Source organism: Pelobates fuscus, chromosome 1 (genome assembly GCF_036172605.1).
Source record: "Pelobates fuscus isolate aPelFus1 chromosome 1, aPelFus1.pri, whole genome shotgun sequence".
Taxonomy (NCBI): Eukaryota; Metazoa; Chordata; class Amphibia; order Anura; family Pelobatidae; genus Pelobates; species Pelobates fuscus.
In genome coordinates, this window is record NC_086317.1 from 387,096,813 (window position 1) to 387,107,709 (window position 10,897).

Consider the following 10,897-nt stretch of genomic DNA (forward strand, 5'->3'; position numbering starts at 1 on the left):
GGGAGGAAGTGAGATCACTTATCACTTCCTCCCAGATCACTTCCTCCCAGCACTGCCAGTGCCAGGATCCTTAAAGGGGCCCAGACTAGCTATTAAAAATCCACGGCACTGATCGGGCCCCTTCAGAGATATGCCCATCGGGTGGCCCTAAGTGCATGGGCTACCCGATGGGCCCCCTCAGGTAGTTCTGCCACTGCCAAAACATATGTATATAGCGATAACCGCTATATATATGTATGCACATTGGGAATGGGGGGCCTGGGTGCCTGGGCCCCCCAGGACCGCCGGGCCCATGACAACAGTCATGGTTGTCACCCCCTGATGGCGGCCCTGTAGAGCAGCAGGAAATGCTAGCAGAATGCTTGGTTGTATTGGATGATGTATTAGCAGTAGAAAGAGGGAAGTGCTCATGCCATTGTACAGAACACTGGTGAGACCTCACTTGGAGTATTGTACGCAGTACTGGAGACTGTATCTTCAGAAGGATATTGATACCTTAGAGAGAGTTCAAAGAAGGGCTACTAAACTGGTTCATGGATTGCAGGATAAAACTTACCAGGAAAGGTTAAAGGATCTTAACATGTATAGCTTGGAGGAAAGACGAGACAGGGGGATATGATAGAAACATTTAAATACATAAAGGTAATCAACACAGTAAAGGAGGAGACTATATTTAAAAGAAGAAAAACTACCACAACAAGAGGACATAGTCTTAAATTAGAGGGACAAAGGTTTAAAAATAATATCAGGAAGTATTACTTTACTGAGAGGGTAGTGGATGCATGGAATAGCCTTCCAGCTGAAGTGGTAGAGATTAACACAGTAAAGGAGTTTAAGCATGCGTGGGATAGGCATAAGGCTATCCTAACTATAAGATAAGGCCAGGGACTAATGAAAGTATTTAGAAAATTGGGCAGACTAGATGGGCCGAATGGTTCTTATCTGCCGTCACATTCTATGTTTCTATATAAATTCTTTAATATGTAAAGGTTTATTGATATATAAAAAAAGAACAAACATCATGAACTGGTCAAGAATCTTAAGTACTACTGATACCGGAGAAACTGACGGAAGCCAAGCACAGAGAGATGGACACAGGTTTCTTCAGGAAGGAAGAGATTCTTTATTGGATCACCGATCGGGACTCAGAGGGACTAATGTCACCAAAATACAGCAAGTTCTGAGCCCCGGACAATAGTGCAGGCTCCTTATATAGGCACATAACTCCTCCCATATTAAGCTCCACCCGCACATTCTCTTGACCAATCAATACAAATAAGAATTAACTTCCTGCTTGACCGCATGGCTTGTCCAGCACAATGGAGGAGAGGAATACTACATCCTGTATTCTTGCACATGCTCCGTACACTACTGATCGTATCTTGCCTCGTGCAACCAACTGATCGATACGTCAGCATATGCACGTACACATGCCACGTGGTAATCTCGGCCTACTAAATTTATTTTTACCGAGATTCCACCATATTCCCCCCTTTGATGCCTCTTGATATTTCACAATTACTTGAGGCATCACTTAACCTTGGTTTGCATACACCGCAAGTTACCTTGAACCAGACCAGACTTATCTTATGATGTGAATCTTCAACACTCATCTTCCTGCATTGGTTCTCCCTGATCTAGAGCCTTATATTTATAAATTGCCATTATCTGTGCAGCAGCCTTCCTCTCTGCTATATTTTCTATCAGGCTTTGCACAGACCTAACTACTAAGGGTATAAGACACGGCAGGAGTAGACACAACATTAAAATCAGTAGGACTCCACCTACCACTGCCTTAAGCCCTCCAAACCACTCATACCAGCTACCAAACCAACTGCTTGGATTATACCCTTTCCATACCTGAGTAGGCACATGCGCTAGTTTAACCATATGGCTAGTAAGCTCAGCTATTGCTTGCCCTTCGTCATCTATTTGAAGACAGCAATTGCTCAGGTTAAACTTCCCACATACACTTCCCTCTACTGCCAAAAGGTAATCCAAGGCTAATCTATTTTGGTATACTGCTGTCCTCATCCTGGTATTGTGCTTCGATAGAAGATTGAGCGCTTGTGATGTCTCGTTAGTAATAATCTCAACCACCGCCTGTAATCGTATAATACGGTTGAGCATATAAATAGGGGTTCTATAACCAAAGGTACCATCTTCTGCCCACGTGGCTGGCCCATAATAATCTATAATACGCTGGGGAGGCCATTCATTATCTTCCCAGGCGCCTATCTCTATGGGTCCCCTTTTCTTCCTATGATTCACATCATACACTTTAACACCTAAAGTCTCACCTGTTTCAATAGGTAACAAGAAGAAGGATGGTTTGAGCATACCCAACACACATGCCCCTTCCCAGTCCTGTGGCAACTCCGAATAGGCTTTCTTACCACAGATCCAGTACAAATTTGCTGGGGCTCTCCAGGTAGATGTGATGGATAGGTCAAACCACACATCCTTTAAATTGGCGTATCTAGCAAACGGGTTAGATGGTTCTGAGACATTTGAAGCCGACCACCAAGTTGTATTCTTTGTATCATCATCATAAGCTTTTTGCCCTAGACAAGTTAATTCTCCTACAGAAGTATTATACATCATTCCTTTCCTTGCTATGCAAACATAACCTATGATGGAGGTCTTTAATCTCCACTCAGATTTACCTCTAACACTCATATGATAATCGGCTTGTGTAGATATTAATTGGTCAACTGCCTCAGAACCGGACATTACCTCCTTTGCTTCCCAAGGCCATTGGTCTCCCATGTTAGTACCTCCACACACATAGCAGTTGGTAACATTAAGACTACCGGAAATACTTTCGGCTAAATCAATAAACAGGTTTTTAGCATTATGGGGGATCTTATTATCTATGCTCATCTCTTCATAAAAGGAATGGTATACCGTATCAGTCTCTATCCCTATAAACAATACTGTCCCAGGATCTAAACCCGTCCCATATATTTGAAACCCAAATAAATTACCATATTTATCTAAGAACTTGTCGGGGTTATTTATAAGTATATGGACTGGATTGCATTCCATAGACTTACAATATGGGCTGGTAGGCAACTTAGTCACAATCATGTCCTTGTCTACTGTCTGTCCCCAAGTTGCCCACCCCACACAAGACCAATATGGGCAAAAGTTATAATCTCTATTTGGGCATCTAGGACTCACATATTTATTTTTACTACTGGGACAAATATATTTATCGTTAGACCCATACGTCCTCTCCCATCTAAGATCCCCACATACATTCCACGGCTTTCTACCACTTGATATCGCCTTACACGCATCAAATAGCAGAACACCCGAAGAATGTACGGATTCTAATACCGTCTTATTAATTAGGGTCCCCTGAGGATCTCCATTCCTGAGAGTCAACCAAATTGTACGAGGTTGATACTCCGGACTGAAGCACCTAGGTTCTCCTACTCCTAAATGGCATACACTATATTCTATATTTAGGTATCTACATCTTGATACATCTCCTTTACACTCGTATTGTGAATGCCAAATTAGGGTTTGGGAAATATGGTTACCTGTTCTTGTAGTCTTAATGCATACCTCACAGCTAGGAGTGTCGGTACCTCTACCTTCCTGAATATAAAAATACACATAAATAAACATTATCAGAAACACATCTTTCGTCGTCATCCTCAGTCTTCGTCCGTGCGAAGGCACCTCAGCTTCCAGGATGTAAGGACTGCAGGGAATGGAGTTCTGCTCGTCTTCACAGGGGTCCCTTCGAGACTTTTCCTGGCTTATATACTATACGTCGGTGAGCGGACAGGCTTTATTATGGCCCTCTCACTCACTTACCAAATCTCTGAAACAATAAAATTTTGTAATCCACAAAGTTCCTCGTCACTCCGACTGAGTCGTGCGCTTTAACCGGATCTTGCAGGGATTCTCTGGATCTGCTGTAACTTGCCAAGAATCGACTGCTGCTGGTTTAACCCTGGAGTGATGTATCCACGGAGTCACTTCGGCTACTTTTATCGCTGTAGGGGTAGACAAAAGAACAACATAAGGACCTCTCCACTTGGGCCCTAACGGTACATTATTCCACTCTTTAATCCACACTTGGTCTCCTGGGTGGTAACTATGAACTGGGGGATAAATATTCACAGGTAATCTATCTTGTACCCATTTCTGTACCTCCTCCATAGTCTTACCCAACTCTACAACCTGCTGCCGGGTAATTCCTTCTCCCAACTGACTCAAATCCCCCCTTAAGTTACCAAGTACGAGAGGTGGTCGCCCATACATGATTTCAAAAGGAGAGAGGCCCATCCTTCTGGTAGGTGTACTGCGGATTCGCAACAGAGCTATGGGTAAGAGAACGTTCCACTTAAGTTGGGTTTCCTGACACATTTTAGCCAACTGATTCTTAATAGTTCTATTCATTCTCTCTACCTTACCAGAACTCTGGGGTCTATATGGCATATGAAGCCTCCACTTTATACCAAGCATATGAGTCAGTTGTTGTAGGCACTGATGAACAAATGCTGGACCATTGTCCGATCCTATAGAGCAGGGTAGTCCATATCGGGGTATTATTTCTCGTAACAGGAATCTCACAACTTCTCCTGCTTTCTCTGTACGAGTAGGACATGCTTCTACCCAGCCTGAATAGGTACACACAACCACCAGCAGGTAGCGATGTCCACCAGATTTAGGCATCACTGTATAGTCAATTTGTAAATCGGACATGGAGAGTCCCCCCATAAACTGGACTCCTGGTGGCTTTACTGGTCCCTGCCTTGCATTATTATTAGCACACGTTACACATCTTCGTACAATGGCCTGAGTCAAGTTGGACAATCTTGGTATGTAGAAATGTTTTCTGAGAGATTCTTCTGTGCTGTCTCTCCCAGAATGTGTCCCGTTGTGATAGTTTTGGACAATTTCTACCGCCAGTGATGCTGGAATAACTATTCTTCCATCTTCTAACTGATACCATTTGTTCTCCAAATACTTTCCAGGTTCAGTCTTTAACCACTCCTCTTCTTGAGCTGTATAAACTGGAGTCCATTGGGACAGTGGAGTTGGTATAAGAGCAGCTATATGCCCCACATATTCCTGTCTTCCTGATTCAGCAGCACGCTTAGCTGCACTATCTGCCATCCGATTTCCTTTGGTTACATCACCATCTCCTCTCAGATGCGCTCGACAATGTATGATACCGACTTCTTTCGGCTCCCACACTGCTTCCAATAGTTGTAGGATTTCAGCTGCATACTTGATTTTTTTGCCTTCTGAATTCAATAGTCCTCTTTCTTTATACAAAGCTCCGTGGGCATGAGTGGTTAAAAACGCATACTTGGAGTCCGTGTAGATGTTCACTCTTAAACCTTCAGCCAATTGTAACGCTCGTGTCAGTGCTATCAATTCTGCCTTTTGTGCTGATGTTCCTTTCGCCAGTGGCCGAGCTTCTATCACCTTGTCTATTGTTGTTACTGCATATCCTGCATAGCAGATCCCTTCTTTCACATAACTACTGCCGTCGGTGTAATATTGAACATCGGGGTTCTGGATGGGAAAATCACGAAGATCGGGTCTACTTGAAAATACTTCATCCATTACTTCCAAACAATCATGTTGACTTTCAGTAGGTTGTGGCAAAAGGGTAGCTGGATTTAAGGTGTTTACAGTCTCTAAATGCACTCTTGGGTTTTCACACAACATTGCTTGATACTTGGTCATACGGCTGTTACTGAACCAATGATTTCCTTTGTAATCCAACAACGTCTGTACTGCATGTGGGACTCGTACATAAAGTTCTTGACCTAGAGTGAGTTTATCGGCTTCAGCTACTAGCAGGGCGGCTGCAGCTACTGCTCTTAGACAAGGTGGAAGTCCGCTGGCCACTGCATCCAGTTGCTTAGACATGTAGGCAACAGGTCTTTGCCATGATCCCAAGTACTGTGTCAATACTCCCACAGCCATTCTTCTTTGCTCATGTACATACAGGTAGAATGGTCGTGTGTGATCAGGTAGACCTAATGCTGGGGCACTCATCAAAGCCTTCTTCACATCTTCAAATGCCGTTTGCTGTTCTTGAGTCCATAAGAAGGGGTCGTGCTCTGTACCTTTGATAGCTGCATACAGAGGATTTGCCAGTATCGCGTAGCTGGGAATCCATATCCTACAGAAGCCTGCTGCCCCCAAGAATTCTCGCACTTGTCTTCTATTCTTGGGTATCGGTATTTGGCACACAGCTTCTTTTCTCTCTGGTCCCATAATTCTTTGACCTTCAGATATATGGAATCCCAGATATTTGACAGTTGGCAAACACAACTGAGCCTTCTTTCTAGGCACCTTGTATCCTGCCTTCCAGAGAATGTGTAGTAGATCGTGCGTCGCTTGCTGACATATTTCCTTTGTAACTGCTGCTATCAACAAGTCATCTACATATTGTAACAATACACACTCTCCTGGGATGGACTCGAAATCCAATAAATCTTGACTTAGAGCTGAACCAAATAGGGTGGGTGAATTTTTAAACCCTTGGGGAAGTCTTGTCCAGGTCATTTGGCGTTTTGAGCCCGTCACAGCGTTTTCCCATTGGAAAGCGAAGATACATTGTCTTTCTGCGGCAATTCGGAGGCAAAAGAAGGCATCTTTGAGATCTAAGACTGTAAAGTAAGTAGCCCCGCCCGGAATTAAAGCAAGCAGGTTATATGGATTGGGCACAACTGGATGTATACTAACAACCGCATCATTGACTGCTCTCAAGTCCTGCACAGGTCGATACTCATCTGTACCGGGCTTTTGAACAGGCAGCAATGGGGTGTTCCAGGGGGAAGTACAGAATTTTAGGATACCATACCGTATGAACTTATCCAGATAAGATTGGATGTTCTTCTTAGCCTTCTGCGGGATGTGATATTGTCTTAGGCTCACTGGATAAACCCCAAGTTTTAGTTCGATTTTAATAGGTGGAATATTGCGGGCCAGTCCTGGTGGGTTGTTCTCTGCCCAAACTCCTGGTATGTTGAATAAGGACTCATCACTCCTAGGGTTTTGGCTAGTCAACGCTGTATAAAGTCGCCACTCTTCTTCCTTTGGTACGGATAATGTCATAATACCTGAAGGTCCATTAAACTTTAAGGATGTTGTTCCATTTGGTAGGAACGTAATCTGCGCTTGTAACTTAGATAGCATATCACGTCCCAGCAATTGGACTGGACATTCAGGCATATAAAGGAATTGATGTTTTACTACGTGGCCTCCCAATGTACAGAGTCGACTTTTAAGAACCGGTTTTGCAGCACTTCTTCCAGTTGCTCCTATTACAGTAATAGTTCTTCCAGATGGAGGAGCAACTAGGTCAGTCACCACCGAATGTTCAGCACCAGTGTCGATCATGAACGCACTCCTTTTTCCCCCTATTGATACATCGACCATAGGCTCCGCTCGACCAAGGGGGATGGAGCCCGGTCGGTATCAATAGTCCTCCATGACCGTGTCAGCCAATCCTACAAAGTCCCTACCTTCTCTATCGCGGGACCTTTGCGCTGCTGGATAGTACCTATCTTCCCTTACACTTCCTCTGTTCCCATTACTCCCTCTATTACCATTGCTCCCTCCGGGGCCTCCTCTACCTCTCGCTCTGCCTCTAAAGTTTCCGTAACCTGCCCTGGGTAAGTCTCTCTCGTACTGCTCTCTTTGCGGACACTCATTTCTCCAATGCCCTTCTTCCTTGCAATACGCGCACTGATTCCTACTCAAAGGCTCCCTATTCCATCTACTATCGCCTCTATCTGGGCCCCGTCTATCTACGCCTGCGATCGCTACCGCTAGCATATCAGCCTTTTTACGCATCTTGCGCTCTTCCTCTTTCTTCGTCTCTGTATCCCTGTTCATGTACACTTTATTCGCTACCTCCATTAGTTGGGTGATAGACATACCTGCAAACCCTTCTAACTTTTGTAGCTTGCGCTTAATATCTCCGTAAGCTTGGCTGACAAAGGCAGAGTTCACCATTCGGGAATTATCTGCGTCTTCCGGATTAAAGGGGGTATACAAGCGGTATGCCTCCAATAATCGGTCATAAAAGACACTGGGCGCTTCATCACTTTTCTGAATCACCTCAACTGTCTTCGACATGTTAATAGCTTTCTTCCCTCCGGCTTTCATGCCAGCAATTATAGCGTCTCTATAGGCTCTGAGTTGAACCATATCTGCGCCATTTACATTCCAGTCGGGATCGGTGTTAGGATAATGTGTTGCGGCCCATGCTGCTGGATTGGCTTGGTTTAAAGCACGGGCTCTATCCTCTAGCGCTTTAATGGCCGCTTGATTAATCCTTGTCCTTTCCTCATTATTAAACAAAGTCATTAATAACTGCTGGCAATCAGCCCATGTCGGATTATGTGTCTGAACTATCGAGGTGAACAGATCGGTCATAGCTTGTGGTTTCTCAGTGTACGAGGAATTGTGGGTCTTCCAATTCAAGAGATCGGTAGTCGTGAACGGGACATATACGAAGACTGGGTCAGCATGTGCCATTTGACCTGCGGCATCGATATAGGCTGACCCGGGATTCAGACGAAGAGGCATCTGATAATGTTTTAATTGTTGGGTACCGGTCAGTTGTCGGGTTAGTATGGGGCTACGTGGAGGGACGTCAGTTATGGGTTCCAGTCGGGGGGAAATAGGGCATGAGGATGTGGGAGCTTGATTTTGGGAAAAGTTAGTAAATAGAATACTCCCAGCCGAGCTAGAAGAAGCTTGACCGGAAGTCTGAAGTGGCGCCAAATCAGGATATTCAGATCTAATGGGGGTTGGTTCTGGTTCCGGAAGGGGAGATTTAGTACGAGAGGGGGTGGATTCTGTACTAGAGGAGGAAGCGGAAGTGGATGAGGGCAATGAGGGGAGGGGTATAGAACTTCCTGCATTCGCGTTACCTCTTCCTGTAGGGAAGTAAGGGGGCGGCAAAGGGATCTCGGACTCAGGGGGCGTGTCCAAAATGGGCCTAACCACAGTCCTAGTGGACAAACAAGTCCTGGCCACCATGAGGCGACATTGCTCCTCGTGGCATGTCTGAATCCATTTTGGCGAGTCATTTACGGCCTGTCTCCAACAATCAATATATGGAAACTGTCCGTAAAGTTCAGGCCTACCCGATACAGCCACGTGTACACGCTGTATCAGGGTTGGATCCAAAATGCCACGTGGCGGCCATGCCGCAACCAAAGTAGGCCACTCCCTAGTACACAAAGTGACCAAACGTACAGGAGACATTTTAACCCCAAAATCACATGTTTTGAATCCCTTTTTAAAATTCTTTACCATACAACCTAAGGGATCCGGAATCGTTGACTCCGACGCGCCCATACTTATCAATGGAACGTCGTTGACAACGAATACTATGCACACGTAGTTTTCAACAGTCACACCCGTTTCCTCTGGCAACAGCACCACGTGGTACGGTTACCAAGTGAAACGTACACAATAACACAATAAACACTCAGGGAATTCCCGTACACACACAGCTGTTACACCAGTCACTAGATAATCAATATTATGCGCTTTGGCGAAACTATACAGTCACCCACGCTATAATTCTCTATATATGAATTACCCGTCTATAACACACCCCAGTAACATCGTCTTTTACAAATAGCGGTTACAGTACGGTTAGCATAGGTCAAAGCACAATTTAAGGTCACAATACAATTATTAGTGGTTATGGTGTTAAACATGCAATGGACGACAGTGATTAGTACTTATATACAGTGTCAGTAAATATACAGGGTTATGGTACCGTGCACTATGATACAGCAACACACTATTAACACTCTCGCTAGACGGCTGAGCTTGCGCTATCTAACAAGATATACACTTTACTAAACAATCTTTAACACATTTACAATTCCCAACTAAACTATTGGCCAGTACCTTGAATGGACTACCTAAAACTATGTACACCCGTTTTGGTTAGCCACACTGCCCAAGCACCACATATAGCGAGCTAGAGGACCGAATTTACACAGACGCCTCTTAGTCGATTACTATCAAAAATCTAGTGGGTTCCAAATTTACACGCCTTCCCACTTAGCCAAGATAGGTTGACAGCTAGCGAACCGAATTTACACAGACGCCGCTTAGTCTCCCGGTCCCTCCGACCTAGCGAACAAAATATACACCCTAGAACGCTAGTCTAGACAAGACACCGGTGTCCGGCTAGGGCTATTTACACCAGAACCCCGCCTGAGCGTTCGATTGAGCGGTGCGCCTTCGCTCCTTCCCTCCGACAGAGGGGGCAGATTCCATACACAAATAACCCCTTATGGGCCTACCGCACAATCGGTATACCCCTAGTGGGTCTGTCGTCTAAAACAGCAGTTGTCTTACCTCCTCGTTCCTGAACCTGAGTTCACACTCATCGACGGGGACACCCCAGCACTTCTTACGTAGAGGCCGATGATCTCCTGGACAACAGACCAGTGGCGCCGAGACGAAGGGAGGTCCACGCAGAAGTTCAGGGGTGCAGCCGTAGAGAACGTGGGCAAAGATAGACCGTCTCACGCCTCTCAGCTACCGTTGAACGATGAGCTTCCCGGCCAATGCACCAAATGATACCGGAGAAACTGACGGAAGCCAAGCACAGAGAGATGGACACAGGTTTCTTCAGGAAGGAAGAGATTCTTTATTGGATCACCGATCGGGACTCAGAGGGACTAATGTCACCAAAATACAGCAAGTTCTGAGCCCCGGACAATAGTGCAGGCTCCTTATATAGGCACATAACTCCTCCCATATTAAGCTCCACCCGCACATTCTCTTGACCAATCAATACAAATAAGAATTAACTTCCTGCTTGACCGCATGGCTTGTCCAGCACAATGGAGGAGGGGAATACTACATCCTGTATTCTTGC